Genomic DNA, 21,455 nt, shown 5'->3' with positions numbered 1-21,455 from the left:
GTTGAAACGGAAGTAAGTACTCTAAAATTCAACATTCTTTTATTGCTTGAATTTGTTTATACTGCAAGCTTACTCAATGCAAGAGTCATATTTTAGACTACTTTTATATCTGACATACCGCTGAATATATTAATTCAATAAATGATATATCAATTGATTATACACACACATACACACACACACACACACACATACACATATATATAATCAAATCTAAAAATATAGGTTACAAAAGCCAAGTTAGTCAAAATTATTCAGATAAGTACAACAGGAAGAGCAAGTTCATCAGTTCTATCTCTTCATCTTATCACATTAAACATGTGATACTAAAGTATACTGAAGACTGTTTAGTAAATATACTATAGGCTTTTTTTTAAATAAATTTATTTTTTATTGGTGTTCAATTTACCAACATACAGAATAACACCCAGTGCTCACCCGTCAAGTGCCCCCCTCAGTGCCCATCACCCATTCATCCTCCCCCCGCCCTCCTCCCCTTCCACCACCCCTAGTTCGTTTCCCAGAGTTAGGAGTCTTTATGTTCGGTCTCCCTTTCTGATATTCCCCACACATTTCTTTTTCCTTCCTTACATTCCCTTTCACTATTATTTATATTCCCAAATGAATGAGAACATATAATGTTTGTCCTTCTCCGATTGACTTACTTCACTCAGCTACTATAGGCTTTTTTAATGTCAATAGATATGCATAGATTTTCTAGCAGAAAAGAAATAATGATGTGACGGATGCTAACTAAACTTTTGGGGTAACGTTTCACAATATAAGTAAGTCAAATCATGTTGTACACCTTAACTTATACAGTGCTGCATGTCAATTATATATCAATAAAACTGGGGCGAGGGGATCCTGGGGTGGCTAAGCGGTTTAGTGCCTGCCTTTGGCCCAGGGCGTGACCCTGGAGACCCGAGATCGAGTCCCACATCAGGCTCCTGGCATGGAGCCTGCTTCTCCCTCTGCCTGTGTCTCTGCCTGCCTCTCTCTCTCTCTCTCTCTCTTTCTCTGTGTCTTTCATGAATGAATAAATAAAAAAATCTTAAAAAAAAAAACTGGGGGGGGGAGAAATAATGATAAATTAACAGCATAGAAAAAAAGGACGAAAGAAAGGGAAAATGGAGATAGATGGCAGGCTTTATTTTTTTATTATTTTTTATTTTTTATATATAAATTTATTTTTTATTGGTGTTCAATTTGCCAACATATAGAATAACACCCAGTGCTCATCCCATCAAGTGCCCCACTCAGAGCCCGTCACCCAGTCACCCCTACCCCCCCACCCACCTCCCTTTCTACCACCCCTAGTTTGTTTCCCAGAATTGGGAGTCTCTCATGTTTGTCTCCCTTTCTGATATTTCCCACTCATTTATTCTCCTTTCCCCTTTATTCCCTTTCACTATTTTTTATATTCCCCAAATGAATGAGACCATATAATGTTTGTCCTTCTCTGATTGACTTATTTCACTCAGCATAATACCCTCCAGTTCCATCCACATCGAAGCAAATGTTGGGTATTTGTCGTTTCTAATGGCTGAGTAATATTAGATGGCAGGCTTTAAATTGAAAAGCCAATCAATCAAGGCTGTGGCAGTCATAAGAAAGAACATTGTACTAACAAAGACTTAGGTTGGAAGCTAAGAGTGGGACTTTGCTGGAAAGGCTCCTTCTTCAAAAGATCACTCAAAGATAAGCCCAGTTGAGTAAGGGCAATAACTGACTCCAAAATGAAGTTGCAGTTAACCATTGGTCACAAGAAGCTGAAAGACTTTCACATAAGGAGAATTACAGAAAAATTAAAATAAGAGCAAAGTAACAGAAAATAAAATCATCATTAACCATCTTTGAAATGTTAACAACACTAGTATATATTAGTAACTTTGACGACGTGGGCTGGACTCCTGGCTAGAATCACTAGAATGGAAAGATCCTTAATAAAAAAATAATAATAATTAAGGTTCAGATATAGAAATATGTTTTAATTTACTACAAACACCTATCCATCACTTTGATGACATTACATTATTTCTTTTCTGATGCTATAAAAGCCCATATTAGTTAATACAAGTTATGTTCAGAACTTGCTGTGGCCATATAACACAATCACTTTTTAACTTTTTACAAATGTAATGTCATAGTGTATGGATGTATATAGCAAGAACAATGACAGAGGTAAATGGCACTATGCAGAGTATTATTCACAATAATGTGTTAGGATGTGAATATGCACCTCTATGAGCACCAGTGCACAAAAAGAAATCCAATCTCATCATCAACCTATATTTATGACCTAAACTATTTGAACATTATGTCTCTAACATGTTTTCATCATTCAGAGGACAGCTCACAATGTGAAATTGTACATTTCTACAAAATGTAAAAAAGAATAAATTCTAGACACATGTCCAAAACAGAGATGTGTCAGTAGTCAATCCAAGATGTGTCAGTAGCCAATCCAAGCTTAATGGGCTCTTCAATTTCTGTGCCACTCTTTGAACTCTCTGCCTTTAATTCGCTCCCCCTGGGGCACCTGGGTGGCTCAGTTGGTTAAGTGCCTCCCTTCAGCTCCAGGGTTTTGAGATGGAGCCCCACATTGTGCTCCTTGCTCAGCAGGAATTCTGTTTCTCCCTCTTCCTCCCTCTGCCCCTAAGGCTGTTCTTGCGTGCTCTCCCCTCCCCCTTTCTCTCTTTCTCTTGAATAAATAAAATCTTAAAAAAAAAAAACAAAACACTTCACACTCCTTTCATATTATGTTCTTTTCTTTGGGTCCAACTTCCTTCTTTGGGTTACTCTTTCACTACCAAATAAACTTAGTCTCCTATTCTATTAGTTCTTGTTATCTACATATGCCCCTACTGCTCTGGAAATAGTGGAGCTTGCAAGTAAATGATGTGGCATCTCTACTGAGAATTTAATTGGTTTCCATAATTTTCAGAGGTACAATTATATCCAGGAATTACCCAATTTTTATTGCAATAGTTTATGGCTTTATGGTTTATATAAGCTCAACTCTGTAATCTTCAAAAATGAAAGTAAATAACAAAGAAGTTAAATAAATATATATGTATATATATCATATATCCTGTGCATTATTAAATAACCATGAAAAAAGGGAGAACAAGAGAGAGGGAAAAGCCCTTGGTTATTTAATAAGGCAGAAAGTGGGAAATAAGTCTTTTAAAACACTATATAGAAAAAAAATGGTATCATCTCATAATATTACACTGTACCACAATTACCTAAATCATAAAGCTAAATCTTTCTTTCTCTGAGCTCCCTATATGCCTGCTACAGTCTGAATGTTTGTATCTCCCCTAAATTCATATGTTGAAATCCTAACCTCCAAACGTGAAGATATTAGTAGGTGGGACTGTTAGGAGTTGATTAGGTCATGAGAATAGAGCCTCCATGAATGTGATTAGTGCTCTTAGGAAAGAGATCCCACAGAACTTCCCAGTCCCTTCTGTCATACAAGAAGTCTGACGCAGAAGAGAGTCCTCATCCAGCCATGCTGTCACATATCAGAGTTCTATCCTCCAGAACTGTGAGAAATAAATTTTTATTGTTTATAAGCTACTCAATCTGTGGTCATTGGTATAGCAGCCCAAATGGACTAAGGCAATGCCTCTTCATCATTTAGAACATCCTAAATTCTATATGTACATATCTGGGAACTACTGCTTATAAAATATGGGAAGTCCTAAAAAAGTCTACCAAAAAAATCAGAAAACCTGCAAAAGTTATTCATAATATTTCCCACTGTCAGGAACCCAAAATTTTTTCAGTTCATTAGAATCTCTACTAGTTACAACATATAGGTATTCTGAGGTATACTATCACTAATTCATAGGTTTGTAGATTTGTTTCCAAACCCTCTACATTCTTAATGGTTATTAGGTAGAATGATGGCAATGCATCTCAAACTAATTCTAAAAATTAACTTTTTCAGAAATACAAATGACATTTCAAATATCACATGACATGTATTTTAAAAACAAAAAATAATAACTTACTATTAGTGCATTTACCATTTTTTCCTACCTAGCACTTTAAAAAACATATTTCCCAACCCCTGCTTAAACATGTGCCATGATAGGACCCATGTGTTTTAAATTAAAGTTGAAAAAACAAGTGATGAGGGGCTGGGTTTTTGTTTTTTGGGTTTTTTGTTTTGTTTTGTTTCATAATGTAGTAAGCAAAAACAAACTGATATAGCAAAAGAATTTTGCCCCTGTCACAAATTCATTCATTTTATGCTGTAGCCTCTGTTCTTGGCCAATGCCGTATCCTCTGTAAAATCCAAGAAATAGTAAAGTAAAATTGATTTTGAAAACCAGACAAATACCTAAAAAGGAATGACCAGATTCATTGTTATTTATTTTATATTCATTTTCTCTACCTTTTTCCCTCTCCGTCCCTGTCTTTCTCTCATTTTCTACACCTCTCCCCTATTCTCTTGGTTTCTGTAATTATTGAAGCTTTCCTGTTTTATATCATTGTTTTAGGAAAAGGGGATAACCATGGTCAAAAATCACGGATAAAAGAATGACAGTGAAACTTAATGCTACACTATGCCTATTAGCAACTTTTAACAATAGAACTTGAAAATAAAAGGTCATCTAACCAAAAAATGACTACCACCATTAGATCTTACATGAGAAAATAGGTATGATTTCATCAACTTAAATAAAAAAGAAATATCAAAAGTTCAGTATCATTAACAAATACTTAAAGCTTTTTGAAACTTTACTGGTCCATACCAATTATTTTTTTCAGCCTACTCATTCACACAGAAGTTCTATACATTATAAAATAGGGTAATGACATCTTCTACTCATCAAATCTAATGTCTCCAGCTAAGATCAGATACTTCGCATCACTGAACCAGTGTTATGACTGAAGGAAGATGAGGCCTAAAGAGCTTAAACAACTTGCTCAAACAAGTGCCTACTTACTAATTAGAGGCTGAGAGAGCTGGGCCTGGAACGAGTTCTCCAAACTCCAAAGTACCAAAGATGATTTGGGACTAGAATGCAGATCTCTAAACAACAAAGAAGCAATAAATAATATACAAGAAGGACAGAAGAAATGGTCTGGTCCTAAAGAACTCACTAAAAATCTCTAGCAACATTCCCTAAATGATAAATGATCATAGTAATGGAGGCAATTGCACATCTAATGCAAACAGGATTTTTAAAAAACAATTTGGTTGCTCTCAAGTCATTTATGCATAGTTCTAGCATATATCATGTGGGGTTTTTTTCCTGCTAGATCTATACTTTCTGAATTAGATTGATTTGAGGTTAATATTAAACTAAAATTCCAAATAATTCGTAAGGAGTGAGAGTAGAGATGAGAGTGGGAATAGGAAAAGAAAGACAAGCTGGCTGTCAGGGAAGAGTCATCTCAGGATTAGAAAATTGTTGTACTTAATGCTCAAGCATAATCCATGCATGTTTAAAAGAAAATTTGCTATAAGTGGAATCTTTCACCCACTTCCTCTACATTCTTGTACTTTACTGGCTAAAACCTCATTTCAAAAGATGGGTACTGGAAATATGGGAAAACATAAGGAAATTGGATTTTTAAATCACAGTACTCTTGCTAAAGGTAAGAGTTCCACATGATCTCTATGAGGTGAAAGTGAAAAAAAGGAAAGAAGAATTCTTCACGGTCATCACTGAAACCCATGACTACATGTACTATAAGCTCAGCCTAGAGCAACTTAAATCTCCCCAGGCAACTACTGAAAATAGGGAAAGCTTACTGTACTACTGACAGAACATTTCAGACTCCAGACCTGACAGTTGTATTTCTTGAACACTGACTAAACCCAGACAGAAAGAAAAAGAAAATGAATAGGAACAGGAAGGGTGAAAGGAGGGGGAGGGGAAGGAGGGTGGGGAGAGAGGAGATGAAAGATGAAGAGAGATTAGGAAGAAGAAAAAGAAAGGGTGGAAAAAGAAGTATTAAGGGGTACTATTCTTCAGCACACTAAAATCTCTTAAAACAATCTCAAAAAAAATTTTTAGACCCTTTTATACAAAAAAAGTCAAGTTGTTAGTTACAGAGATATTGAAGATGTTGGTTGGTATTTACTTTTAGGAAAATAGGATTTCACTTTTTAAAACACGGTAAAAACAACTATATTATCGTGATTGAGGCTTATTCTCTTTTTCTAGTATATATACTACATCAAGAGAGATAAAGAGGAAGAATGAAAAGATCAATAAAAACTGAAGGATCCTAAAGCCTTTATTAGCTTCTTTCCATCCCACTAATCAAAACTGCAATGTTAGTTTACTTTCTTGTTTAAATCTCAGTTCCCAGGTATACAAGGACAAATCAGAATAAATATGAATTTTTTCCTCCAACAAAAATTGCAACTTAAAGCCAGTAGGTCATAGAAAGAGTGAGCTTGTTCATGCTAGGTAAGAGTGAAAACACTTTGGGGACGCCTAGGTGGCTCAGTGGTTGAGGGTCCGCCTTGGGCTCAGGGTGTGATCCTGGAGTCCCAGGATAGAGTCCCACATCGGGTTCCCTGTATGGAGCCTGCTTCTCCCTCTGCCGGTGTCTCCACCTCTCTCTCTCTTTGTCTTTCATGAATAAATAAATAAAATTTTTTTAAAAAAAGAGTGAAAACACTTTGTCACTCTTAAAAGAGCTAAAATCAGATACTCTAAGTAACCAGCATTTGTTTTTATCAGAAGAGAGGAAAGTGATTTCATAGCATAAAGAAGAAAAATAAGGTAGTAAACGGAAAAAAACCTGAAGACATTATCCTAAAATAATATTTACTGTATTATTATTATTATTATTATTATTATTATTATTATTATTATCTGGTTCCCAGCATATGTGACTCTGCCCAAGCATGTGGAATTACATCTACATTGGTTGTTTTAATATCCTATAGTGGAAGAGATATGTATTTTACTCAAAATTCAGCAACTACAATGTGACAAGCATTTAAAAAGTAAAATTTTTCTTCTACCATGAAATATAAACTCATTAGATATTGGTATTGCACTTCAATGGGAAGACAAATAAGAAGCTGATCATGACAGGATAGTTTCAAACTGTTGAGAGGAGTATAAATTGGTGCCTTTCTGAAAGGCAACTTGGCAATATATCAAAATCATTAAAAATACTCTTTGAACTAGATTTTTAAATGCCTAGGAATTTATTCCACAGAAGCAATCATGGTAGTATTCCAAGACTTATATATTAAATATGTTCATTGAAGTATTACTTATGTAGAGAAAAAATTTAAGTGACCTAAATTTCCAGCAGTTAGTATTAACACATTTGACATTTATTCAAGAATTTCCATTGAGTCCCTGCTATGTGCTAAGCACAGTGGATTAGTTAAATAAAAAAATGTATCCTTAAAGTAAAAAACAATGCATCAGTTAAAAAAATCATATGATCCCAAGTTGTTTTATAATTTAGTATACTATAAAAAATCACAAATTGAGCTTTTGGGGTAGGTAGGGAAAGAAATGATAAAATTATTCTAAAGTCCATCTGGAAAAACAAATACTTGAGAATACCCAAGATAATTTGAAAGATATATATATATATATATATATATATATACTCATATATGTATGAGATTATATATATGTATTTATATATATAAAGAAGAGATTTATAGATATGTATATAAATGTACATGTATATGTGTATACACATATATATATATATATATATATATATATATATATATATATATATATATATATATATATATATATATATATATATATATATATATATATATATATATATATATATATATATATATATATATATATATATATATATATATATATATATATATATATATATATATATATATATATATATATATATATATATATATATATATATATATATATATATATATATATATATATATATATATATATATATATATATATATATATATATATATATATATATATATATATATATATATATATATATATATATATATATATATATATATATATATATATATATATATATATATATATATATATATATATATATATATATATATATATATATATATATATATATATATATATATATATATATATATATATATATATATATATATATATATATATATATATATATATATATATATATATATATATATATATATATATATATATATATATATATATAGCAAAATAAGTTGAAAATAGATCCAAATATCTCTAAGAATTTGGTTTGTGATAACTGTAGTGTTTTAAAGATAGATTATATAACTAATAATGTTGGGACAATTGGTTCTTTATATCATAATTGCATACCACAGAATAAAATAAACAAGCTCCAGATGGATTAAGAAACTAAAAGTATAAAAAATAAAATAATGATAATGCCATAGTAAAATAAATGTGAATATTTACATAAAGTATATTTTTATAAATGACACCAAAAGAGGACACTCAAAAGAAGAAAAATAAAACTTTAGATTTGATGAGAACATTTATTTTCTAAAGATTTTAATTTAGACAAAAATGACAAGATTGGAGAAACATCTATATCATATATAAGGAGTTAATATTTTTGGCATATAAAGACCTCTCAAAAATCAATAAAAGTTAACTTCCCATTAGAATAGTGTGCATTACTTTGTGCTGGACAGTTCTAAATATTTTATATATCTTCATTCATTTGATCCTTGCAACAACCCCATGACATATAGGAAACTTTTACAGATAAGGGAACAGGCACTGAGAGATTAAGTAAACACTCAAGGTTACAGAGCTGATAAGCAGTGACCATAGAGCCAAGATTCAAACTCTGTCACCAACAGCCTGACTCCAAAATCCATGCTACTTCTCAAAGGATATGAGAAAGAAAGAAAGAAAGAAAGAAAGAAAGAAAGAAAGAAAGAAAGAAAGAAAGAAAGAAAGAAAGAAAGAAAGAAAGGAAGGAAGGAAGGAAGGAAGGAAGGAAGGAAGGAAGGAAGGAGAAAGAAAAAAAGAAACAGAAAGAAAGGAAGGATGGAAGAAAAAGAAAAAGTGGTGTGTTGGCAAATCGAACTTCAATTAAAAAATAGAATAAAAAAACAGTGGGGTAGGAAAAAGGAGGGGAGAAAGAAAAAAGAAATGTAATTGAACAAAAAACAAATGAAGAAATATTCCATTTTATTATTACTCAAAGAAATACAAATTATGCTAAAAATAAACTGTCATTTTCTATCTGTCATATTGGCAATGGTTGAAAATGATGACAGTATTACGTGTAAGCATGGATGTGGACAAAAAGAGTACTCTTATATGCTGCTGCTAGTAAGAGTAAACTGGTTCAACGTTTCTGGAGGGTATTTTGGCAATATTGTTTAAATACTTTTAAAAAGTGATTACACAACAATTCATTTCTAAGAATTTGAAGAAATTATCAGAAATGTGTGCAAAGATTGACCTACAAAGGCAGTTACTGCAATGTTGTTAATAATAATAGAAAATCACAACAACCTTAACTATAGATGATCCACTAAACTTTGAAAGGTCCACAAATAAAATAGTATTCAACCATTAAAAATTATTCAAAAGAATAGTGGTATCATGGGAAAATGTAAATTATATTATAAACTGTTAAAAAAAACAGATTATAAGGTATTTGTTACCATATGACTCCATTTTTGTTTTTTTTTTTCATTTTTGTTTTATTTTTATTTTTTTTCCCATTTTTGTTTTAAAGGGAGATATAGATACATACATTAGAGAAAGAAACAAAATTTTAATACTGGATATATACACAACTTGATATTATAATGATTATATATGGACAGTAGGAATAAAGCTTTTCTTCTTTTTCTTTATCTTTGTATGTGCATGATTCCTAAATTTTGTGTATGTGACATCTGTTATTTTTGTTGCAAATAATAACGAAGTTTATTTTAAAAAGAAAAAATATGTAGAATATTTTTTTTAAATATGTAGAATATTTAACGACATGAGAAAAACTATCATGATACATTAACTTTTAAAAAGTGGCTTGCCAAATACCATGTGCAGTAAGACACCATTTTTCTTTTAAAAAATATGTGTACCTAAGATAAGCTTCAAGGCTATAATCAGTTTAAGCATTTCGAGGTATCTGTAAATATCAGTATGGTAGTTTCTTTTTATATTTTACAAATTTTCCCCAATAATCAGTTTGGTTTTTAATCAGAAAAAAATCAGTGGGAAAGACTATATTTTACCATTCTAATTATTTAACAAGCCTATAATTTCTGGAAAAGCAAAAAAAATAACATGCTGCCTTCTTATTGTCAAAATAGATACAGAAAGATATCATAGTTTTTCCACTAAAGGCAAATCCCACAAGTGTATTAGGATATTCTATACAATCAGAAATTTTATTTAAGATTTTGAAACTCCATAAATGTATTATATCAAGCTGCAAATGAGCCCTACAAAGCAACTAGGCAAATCTTCTCGATATGCATCCATCTATTGATAGATAGATATAGTAAAATAAGATAATCGCAAATGGTTAAGCAGATGTTTAAAAAAAATATGCTGACACTGGTCAACAATAAGGCAAGACAAAAAAAAAAAATGTGTAAGTGTTAACTATTTGGCAGTGTGGCTTTACCAAAAGTCCAGACCCAAATCCCTAAATACCTGGATTTCTAAGTGTGTGATCTTGAGCAAATCAGTTAATCACACCATTTTGGATTCCTCAGCTTTAAACTTAGAGAAAAAAAAATTAGACTCTTTGGTTTTAAAATTACAGTTAAAAATTTCATACAAGTATTTTTAAAATGTCTTATGACTAAGCTAATATAAACCCTGGAGTACTTCCAAAATTATTATCTACTTAATTAAAGATAGATGAAGATAGTAATAACATGAGACAAAAAGGGAACTTTTTTTTTAAAGAAAGAAAGAGGATGAAGAAAGAAGAGAACTAACATCTTCAATAATAAGGCATTTCTTTAATTGGGAATCAAGTCTTAGGAAAACGTAGTGGCTTTTTCCTATTCTCAGAAGACCAGAAAAACTGGGGACCAAACTTGAATTTTGGCTGTGAGCCCTAGGTCTAACTAATCACCCAGGAGCACTTCTCCACATGGAGAAGTTGATACAGCATCAACAAATTCTTTATCAAAATCAACACTTTGTAACATTGAGAAAATTAAAGTGTTGTAATCTATAAATGGCCCAGCCTGTTCTGTTAAAACTTTATCCAAATTGCACACTATGTTTAAAAGCATATTCAAAAAGAGCTTCTTTTTACCTCTCCTACAATTTTTTAAGTTACATATGTGTTCTTCCCTCTCTTAGAAAGTTTGCTTCTTCTTGTAATTTTGCCTATGAGATTTATACACATTTTTCATGGAAATATGCATCATATGGTCAGTTTCATTTTTACTCTCAAGGGACAAAATATGATTTAAATTTTTTGTACAAAAATCTCCAATCCTTTTCATTAACTTTCACTGACTTTCCATTTCCTTAAAATTTTACCTTCTCTCCTCATCTCCTCTTCCAAACCAAATACACACACAAACACACCCAGAGGCACACACAGGCACAATGCCAGACTTTCAAAAATAAACATTTAGAAATAAAATCACCTGAGGATGACAAAGTTGTAAGCTGTTAAAAAAAAAAAAAAAGTTTGCTAAGGTAACAAAAAAAAGAAAGAAAGAAAGAAAGAAAGAAAGAAAGAAAGAAAGAAAGAAAGAAAGAAAAGAAAAGCATTTGACATTCTAATCAAAATCTGGTAATTTTTATCTAAGTCAGTGTTATTATCCAAAATAATAAATTACTATTACAATAAATTAATTCTCACAGTTAATTATTATAAAAGAGAAGCAAAAGCCTTAAAAGCAAAAAACCTTTTCCTATCAAAATGTTATTTTTTACTTTACTTATTGCAGGTCTTCTGGATATTTCAGGGTTGCTTCTCTCCCAACCATCATCAAAACATCCAATAAACACCTTTCTCAGACACTCTCTTCAGCTCTTAAATAACAACACACTTGCTACCTGTACATATAAAGAAAAAACTACATGTTTAATTAAATACCTCAGCTTCAGAAGTTAGAGTCTCTCCTCTGTCCTTTTGTGGCCACAGTATCTTCATTGGAAGCCTCTATTACTGTCATTATTTCTAATTTGAAATCATCCTCTACCTCCACACCCTTCCACGAAGAAAATATAGCTTTTATCTTTGTCTAGCACATGCACACCATAGTGGGGGGGGTGCTAAAGAGTAAATTACCACTTGCAACTTTTTTTGATAATGAAATAGCAAATGAGCAAGGAGTCCTCTGTTATTATTGGATACTAGTGCACATGCAACACTCAAGTCAGCAGTTGAACTGCACTGTTACCCTATTTGCCTAATGTATCATATTTTCAAATGCCAGAGAAAATCTCACAACTTGGAGAAAAATTATCTGAAGATAAAGAGATGCTATATTTGATACCTCTGATGAAGCTTGTGTCCATTCTGATTAAAATACTGTAACTTTGCATGTTTCTGTGCTTAGTTCCAAGAAATAGATCTAAAATGAAGTTAGAGTTCATTGGAAGGCCATTGTCAAGTTCAGGGAAGGTCTTAAGGAAGGAGAGAGAATGATAGAAGACATTATTAAATTATTTGTAAAGTGAAAAATAAAATATTTTGATAGGCAAAGACTTAAGATTATTAGCAGTTTTTACAGAACTCTTAGATTTGGAAAATGGTTAAAATTTTAAATTAAAATAACAATAGCTAACACTTATAAAGCACTGATTGTGCAACAAGCATTATTCTAACTCCTTTACACATATTAACTTACATAGTCCTCAAAACAAACAGTCCAAATATCTGTATTATTATGTATTATTATCATTATCCCCATTTTACAAATGAGAAACTAGACAGAGAAAAATTAACATGTCCAAGATTGTACTACTAATGGTGGAGTCAGACAGTTTGAATCTAGGCAGATCAACTTTTAAGACCAAGTTCTTAATCTGCATTTCAACTACCCTAAGAAAATCCTATTGAGGCTTTTTGCTCCTTGAAATTACCCTTTCATTTCATGTATAATTTTAGACATAGACATTGAGATTAAAACCCATTTGCCCAAGAAATATAGCTATGGACAATAAATATAATAATGTTTTGGCTAATTACTAAATTAACTTCTATGTAATTCCATAAATCAGTATCTTTTGATAAAGAATATTTAGCAAAGAATACACTCTTGCTTCTACGAATTATGAAAAAAGGTCTTATTTAACAATAATAAGAATTAGTAGATATTTGTTAACCTCATTCTTTTAGGATTAATTTGGTTTCAATACTGAGTTGGCTTTGACCCTTTTTCCATACTTTAAGTCACTACATTTCTCGATAGACTCCTTGTACTGTAATATCACTATAATAGAGAGACGAAGAGAATTAAAAATGAAGCAAAACCCAAACCAGATGTCTCAAGGTAATACACTACGGCTTATTTACTTTTCTTAAAGGAGAACTCCTGAGCTCAGAATCTATTTACTCTTACTTCAGACATAATTATAGCACTTTTCATTATTTGAGGGGGCACATCTGGATCCAAATCCTGATTCTACTACTTATTAGTAGTATGATCTTAGGCAAGTTACTCAGCTTCTCTGATACTAGGTATTTTTATCTGTAAAACAGTCCACCTCACTGGACTATAGCAGGAATAAACTCAATTGACATAATATATGTAAGGTTCTTAGCACAGTGCCTGGCATATAGTAAGTGTTCAATAAATGGTTGTTACATTAAAAAGGATTGAACTAATAACAATTCAAAAACTTGTAGTAAGTAGCATAATTTATATGAAAGCATCTGCACTAAGTGCTGTACAACAACAACAAAAAGAACTCTATCAAAAGTTAATTTTCTCTCTCTTCTTATCAGCTCATAGCTGAATAGAAATAGCAGCTTCTAGGAGTATAGAAGGAGAAATGATATTTCTAGAGGCAAAAACACCAATTACAGAGAGATGACAGCTTAGCGTCTGGAAACAAAGGCAAAAGCAGGAAACCCAAAATGCAGATACAAAAACTCAAAGAAGTACAGCAGTTGCGGGGCCACTCAATAAATAGCCTTAACAAACCCTCAACTCAAGGAGCAGCTCAGGAATCAGATGTTCATAATGATAACTCTGAGCCATCAAGACAAGCTGTTAAGAAATTCAATTTAAAAATTATAACTTAAAACTAGATATAACCTCAACTATATATACATTACACCAAAATTTTAACAGGAACTACTATCCCTGGAAATGGTGATTTTAAATATACTCTTACTTAATGTTTCTGTATTTTCTAAATGAGAAACCATTTAGGAAATTAGAATGTACAAATAAATTGTAAAATTAATGTTGGTTGCTTAAAGAGGTAGTCTTTAGAAGTCTAAGAAATACATGAAAGTGTAATAGAGGAATTAACTTATTCTATATTGAGCCCCTTGTTCAAACAGCCTATGTTGATCCCAGGACAATAACAGTTTGACAAAAAATGTGACTGATATGAAAAAAAATGGTTACATGTTGCAGAATAAAACCACTTGAAAAAGAAAAATGCTAAAAGTAGATTCATCTCAGAGGTGCTATTTTAAATAGCAGTCAATATCAACACAAAGCTTATAACAAGAACCACATATGATTACCTCTATCTTTGCTTGCAACAATTCTGACACACCCTCATTTTTAGGGTTCAAAAAATGCTTAAACAACTCTAGGAAAAGAACAAAATAAACTGATAAAATGGAAAAAATTCAAGAAGCATAGGCAAAAGTGAAGTGCACTTTTTTAGCTTCTAATAGAAATTAGAATCCTCTAAGCAAATTTTGCTATTACTAGGAATCACGGACTCTGCACGGCTGGAAAGAAAGAAAAGGTGGCCGCACAAAAAAAGTAAATTAAACTATCAGAAATGAACCTATGGCGAAGTGTTCTCTTTCTGATTTACAGTATGTATCTCTCTTTGGCACTGTCCAAATGAATACCATGTACAATTAGCAGAAAACATGCCAGAGAGCTATACAGCAGATTTTAGAGGCCTGTTTCACTTAGAAAAAGTGCTTCTTCTCCAGAAATATAGATCATTTTACTCTTTCTCAACTAGAGCTCTAATATTAGAAAGAGAAAAGTGGGAGAATAAATAGGCACAAAGTACTGGGACACTGGAAACTCTCAATTACTTGTATTGGTATTATTATCAGCAGTAGTAACATAATAATAGTACAGTGCTAATACAGATCTGAGAAGGACTAAATGAAATACAGTTGCACAGTTAATCTACAGCATAACCAGGACCAGGGTTTAATTATGTGCTTCCTCATTTCCAATTAATATTCAGTTAACCCTTTCTATAATTTCTTCTAAAATTTGCTTATCTCCAGATCTAACTTGCACTTCAGCTGATTCAGCTGTGACTATTTCATTTCTTGGACTCCAACTGTCAGTGGGCTAAAGGCAACAGGCACCATTAATACACAAGGCATCCATATTTTGTAATACAAGATAAGTCTAAATCATACCTGTAAGTTGTTTTCTTAAGTGCATTTTATCTTTGGAAAACAAACTAAAAAGCTCCTTAGGTGTGCTCTCTCTCAATAGTGTCAATATTTTCATGTCTTATTTCTTTCATATAAATATACAAATAAATATAATGTTAAATATTTCCATTACTGGTTACTTTCAGTAAACAGAAAGGCAAAGAAAAAATAAAACAAATAATTTTCCTTTATTATTATGTTTGGGAGCATATTTTCATCCACTTTAAGTTGGATACACCCAAATCTTAGAAATGCAAACTCCTGTGATCACAAATAATTGCTAATTTTTTCAGTGAAGTTTGAGAATCAGGCTAGCTGACTGTGTCATGGTGCTTAAAGGAAAGAAGGGCATATTAAATAAGTTTCTGGTACTGATTCATTTTCTGCTCTTTTGAATTAATTAATGCTGTGGAAATCCCAGGCAACTGCTATGGCATTTGTGATTGAATTGAGTCCAAAGGAGAAAAATATGTAAAACATTATTTAATTAAAATTTTGAATTTTTTTCTCTCCCACTTACTATCTGCTAGGTATTAGTCATTCAGACTAAAAGTACAGTTTCATATTTGTTGCTGTCAAATTATCTGCCTTAGTTCACTTCAGTATCTGTAGAAATTTTTGGTATCTGGAGCCATACCTTGAGTATGTGACTCTCAAGCTCCTGGCCATATTTCAAAGCTATCTTTGGCAAACGCAAAAAGTTATAGGAAGACTCTGCTTGTATTGGTATACATATGGCTCTTGAGGAATGCTAGTGGAGATTTTTTTTTGTCCTTCTACATATTGTTTTGCATTTAGCTTGGGGAATAAGGCAATAATGAGAGTTGGAGGGAAAAATTCATTCTACTTTAATAATTTTATTGCAATCCAGTAAAAGCCATACTAAGAGAAGTTTATTTTTTATTCTAAGTTGAGGATGCCACCTTGAGCAATCTTTCTTTTTCTACGTGAATTATAGTCCTAAAACATTAAATCTGATCATGACAATCTCCTGCTTAATAATCTGTATTATTTCCTCATAACCTGTATGATAAACTCCAAATTCCTTGGTATGGATATCAGACCTATTAATATCTGATTTCAAACCATCTTTCTAATCTCATTCTCTGACATCACATATACTTGACAACTTAAGACCTGTTTTTTTTTTTAATTTTTTTTTTAATTTTTATTTATTTATGATAGTCACAGAGAGAGAGAGAGAGAGGCAGAGACATAGGCAGAGGGAGAAGCAGGCTCCATGCACCGGGAGCCCGACGTGGGATTCGATCCCGGGTCTCCAGGATCGCGCCCTGGGCCAAAGGCAGGCGCCAAACCGCTGCGCCACCCAGGGATCCCAAGACCTGATTTTTATTCTCTGTTGACTGTTCTCGTCATCTATGCCTGATTTCTTTTCCTAGAGCTTACAAGCTTCTTCCCAATTTATGACCCTCAAAAATTCTGTTCCCTCTTATTCCCTCTTATTTCTCCTCTTCACCAAATTATCTCTACTCATCTTTAGGTCTTGGCACTAATCACTAATCAGTAATGCAGTCACCATCTTTGATCACAAACCAGGTTAGGTCTCCCTTTCCTTTCATACTATTTATTATCTTATAATTAATTATTTAATTCCTCCTCTTCTTTGGACTGTAAATGCCTAAAGAAAGGAACAGCATACATTATAAGTCACCACTATATTCTAGGCCAAACATACTTGGCACTCAATAAATATGGAAGATTCTCTCATTATTCTCTCAGTGTCCAAATATTCATTATGTGAATTTCCAAAATTACGTAAGAAGTGAAAGGTAACAAAATATAGAAACATTCTCTAATGGACTTAATATTTATAAAATTGGTCTTGCACAAACATCCCTCACAAATTAACATAACATATATCTCATCCATTTGGGTCAATTTCTTTGTATCTTTGATAATCTCTGCTCAGTGGTTTTAAATTTGTCTGCACATTGACAACACATGAAGCCTTTAAAAAGTAGTAATAATGCCTGCATCCCATTCCCAAAGATTGATTGAATTGGTTTAAGTGGAGCCTACGAATAGGGAAACTTTTAAAAATTGCCAATTTTTTCAGTGAAGTTTGAGAATCAGGCTAGCTGACTGATGAATACTGCATTGTGGAATGTTGTAAATAACTTTCAAAATAAAAATATATAGTGACTGCAAAATGAAACTGCAAGTCTTGCAAAGATGCAGGAACTGATGAGAAGAAATACAGTACTGGAGAATAGCACAAATTATTGATGAATCAAGAATTTGCAGTGAGGGAGTGCCTGGGTGGCTCAGTAGGTTAAGCTTCTGACTCTTGGTTTCTGCACAGGTCATGATCTCATGGGTCATGAGATTGCGCCCCAAGCAGGGCTCCGTGCTCAACTGGGAGTCTGCTTGAGGAATCTCTCCCTCTACCTCTCCCACATCTACGCTTTCTCTCTAAAATAATAAAATCTTTTAAAAATAATAATAATTCACAGTGAGACTATATAAAAACCAAAGAACCAGAAAAGGCAGGAATCATAGTTTATACAGTAGATTATTCAAAGATAGTGATTTGAATATAAAAACATTAAGCAAAGTCCTTAAGAAATATTCTTTGCAAAAATGACCCTTATTATAATGGTACCACAATATCAAAAGTGATGGTGCTATCACAATATTTGACCTGAAAAATTACTCTTAAAAAACATGCAGTTAATTCCTTCTTCTAAGAATTAATGCATAGTTAGAATTACAAATGAAATGTTCCCAATCATATAAACTTATTTTTATTCATTTCCATTCTAATTTTTAAAATTGAGTCAAAATAAAGTTATTCTTCCCATTGTTTACCATGTAATTTTTATCTCCATCCACTTAGTATTTTATTTTATTTTATTTTATTTTATTTTATTTATTTATTTATGATAGTTACAGAGAGAGAGAGAGAGAGGCAGAGACACAGGCAGAGGGAGAAGCAGGCTCCATGCACCGGGAGCCCGATGTGGGATTCGATCCCGGGTCCCAGGATCGCGCCCTGGGCCAAAGGCAGGCGCCGAACCGCTGCACCACCCAGGGATCCCCCACTTAGTATTTTAAAATATCAAAGACCTTGTATTACATGACCTTGCAGATTAGAGGCAATTCTACTTTTTTCCTTTTATATTTTTATACTGTCTCCTTTCCTTCCCTCATTACAATGGTTAGGAACTCTGACACAATGTCAAATAGGATGAATAAGCATGGGCTTTAATTATCTTGCGCTCCATCTGGAAAGAAAGCATTCAATATTTCACCATTACATATGATGTTTGTTAGTTTTCACATATTTCCTCTGTGATCTTTACTGACTGGCCCATCAAGTTATTTTCATTTTTCATAGATGAATTTTTCAAATTAAGGACATGATTTTCAAAACAACAACAAAAAAGTACATGATTTTCTATTACTAGTTTGCTGAGAGTTTTAAATTATGAATAGGTGTTTTCAAATACTTTTTCTTTATTTATTAAAATGTTCATATTATACTTCTCATTTATTCTGTTAATATGGTGAGGTTATTCTAAATGTTCAATTAACCTTGCATTCCTAGGCTAACCTCTATTTTCTTTTTATATTGCTGAATTTAATTTGCTGATGGTTCATTAAAAATTTTTGCATCTATAACCATTAAACATATAGGTCTAAAATTTTCCTTTTTTTGTTATATTTTTTAGGTTTTCATAATAGGATTATGCTAGTCTCATGAGGTAGGAATTATTCTTTATTTTTTGGAAAAGTTTACATAAGATGGGCATTATTTCTTAAATGTTTGATACAATTCACCAGTGAAACCATTTGAGTCTATAGTTTTCTTTATAAAAAGTTTTTTTTTAAGATTTATTTCTTTTTGTGGGGATTAAGGGGGAGAGGGAAAGAGAGTCTTAAGCAGACTCTGTGCAAAGCACAGAGCCAGAAGCAGGGCTCAATCTCACGACCCTGATATCACAACCTCAGCTGAAACCAAGAGTCAGGTGCTCAATTGACTGCACCACCCAGGCGCCCAGAAAGTTTCCTTTTTTAATTAAAAAATTCAACTTATTTTATAGATAAGATGTTAATTATGTTTTCTGTTTCATCTTCAGTTGGTTTTAATAAGCTGTATTTCTCAAGGAATTTATTCATTTCATCTAGGTACTACATTTTAGACAAAGATTTTCATAATATTTCTTTATTGTGTTTAACCTCTATAAATTCTGTAGTGAAAAAAAATAAATTCTGTAGTGATGATTCTTTTTTCATTCCTGATATGGGTAGGTTGGGTTCTTTTTTCTTGGACCTTATAAAAAAAGTAACTTTTACCTACAAAGTATTCTCTTTTTTTTTAGCAGTTTATTATAACATGCCTTGGTGTACTTTTCTTTGTATTTATCCTGTTTGGAGTTCATCAAACTTCTTAAATCTGTAAACTTGTATCTTTCACCAAATTTGGAAATTTGGGGCTATGATTTCTTCAAGTACTTTTTCCACCCTAATATTGCTTTCCTTTTTTTTTCTGGAACTTATTATATATGTTAGACCTTTTAATATTGTCCTACATGTCCCTAATGTATTCATTTCATTTCCAATTTTTTCTGTGTTCTTTAATTTGGATAATTTCTATTGATCAATTTTCATTTTAACTGACTTTTTCCTCTGTGATCTTTACTGACTGGCCCATCAAATATTTTCATATTTTAGATATTATATATTTCAGTTTAAAGTTCCCATTTAGTTCTTTTTGTAATTTCTCTCTCTCTGATAAAATGTCCTATTTTTCCCATATTTTTCTGATCTTCATATTGTTGAGTAATTTTGGATTATATCTTAGATATCATGATCATTAGGTCACGGAGATTCTTTTATAATACTCTAAAGGGTGTCATCTTTGTTTGTTTTAGCAAGATACTTATTTACTCAGACCCAAATGGCTTATTCTGTCTCACTGGAGTGTGTGGGAAGCAGCTCAAATAATCTGTTCAGTTCTTTGAGCCTTACCTGGGCCCCTTAAAGCTGGTCATGTGTATGCATGGTTTAGGGATCAGAGACTGGGGCAAAGTTTGTACATAGAATTTGGGGCCCCCATTCTGTGGCTCTTTTTTTTCCCCCAGGTTTACCTCCTCACTTCCCAGCAGCTATGGTTGCCCCAAAGTCTGTTCTGGTTCTCCAGGCCAGAAAGACTGCTAATTTTTCTATTGGCATTTTATTAGCCCAACACAGGCCTGCCCTCATGCGGGAAACCTTAAAAATGATTACCTTACCCCAATATCCTTCCCCCCTTCTTCCAAATTCCATCTCCTTTCAAGATGTAGCCTGCTTTTGGTTGTTCTCCAGTGTCTTCAGATAGTTTTTTGAGTTTTGTCCAGAGTTATAGCTGTTACTTTCACTTAATTTTAAATGGATTAATTAAATGGCCTTTTCTCACTACCAAATATCCTCTGATAATAAAACTTCTTGCATTGCCTTGGGGTGCCTGGATGGCTCAGTCAGTTAAGTATCTGCCTTTGGCTCAGGTCATTATCACGGGATCCTAGGATCCAGCCAGGTGTTAAGCTCCCTGCTCAATGAGGAGCCTGCTTCTGCTGCTCCCCATGCTTGTGCTCTCTCTCTCACTCTCTGTCTCAAATAAATAAATAAAAATATTTTTTAAAAAACTAATTATATTGCCTTAATGAAGGATTAAATGACACCACACTTTTTCACTCCTTCATGGTGTTACATATTCAGAATACTTCTGCCTACAATGTCTTTAATTCTCATAACCCTACCAAATAGAATTTTTCTGTGCCCATTTATTTAAGAACATAGTAAAGTTTTGCCATCCTCCAAGTTCTAAATACCTAAAATTTCAACTGAGAATATTTTAATTGGAACTAACTCAGATG

General features: G+C 32.4%; 1 protein-coding gene across 13 annotated transcripts in view; it reads right to left on the bottom strand.

The window, feature by feature from the left end:
• Positions 1 to 21,455, bottom strand: part of SOX6 (SRY-box transcription factor 6) — a 585,747-nt gene that overhangs the window by 378,005 nt on the left and 186,287 nt on the right. The window contains exon 1 of one of the 13 annotated variants that reach the window (XM_041730066.1): positions 4,968 to 5,519. The exons of the other annotated variants lie outside the window; for them this stretch is intronic. The gene's annotated coding sequence lies outside the window, so the exon portion shown is untranslated. Of the gene's footprint in view, positions 1 to 4,967; positions 5,520 to 21,455 lie in introns of those variants that run through there. 13 annotated transcript variants of the gene reach the window in all.

This window comes from Vulpes lagopus, chromosome 15 (genome assembly GCF_018345385.1).
Source record: "Vulpes lagopus strain Blue_001 chromosome 15, ASM1834538v1, whole genome shotgun sequence".
Taxonomy (NCBI): domain Eukaryota; kingdom Metazoa; phylum Chordata; class Mammalia; order Carnivora; family Canidae; genus Vulpes; species Vulpes lagopus.
The sequence above is the reverse complement of the archived record's forward strand: the minus strand, read 5'-3'. Positions and strand labels throughout refer to the sequence as shown.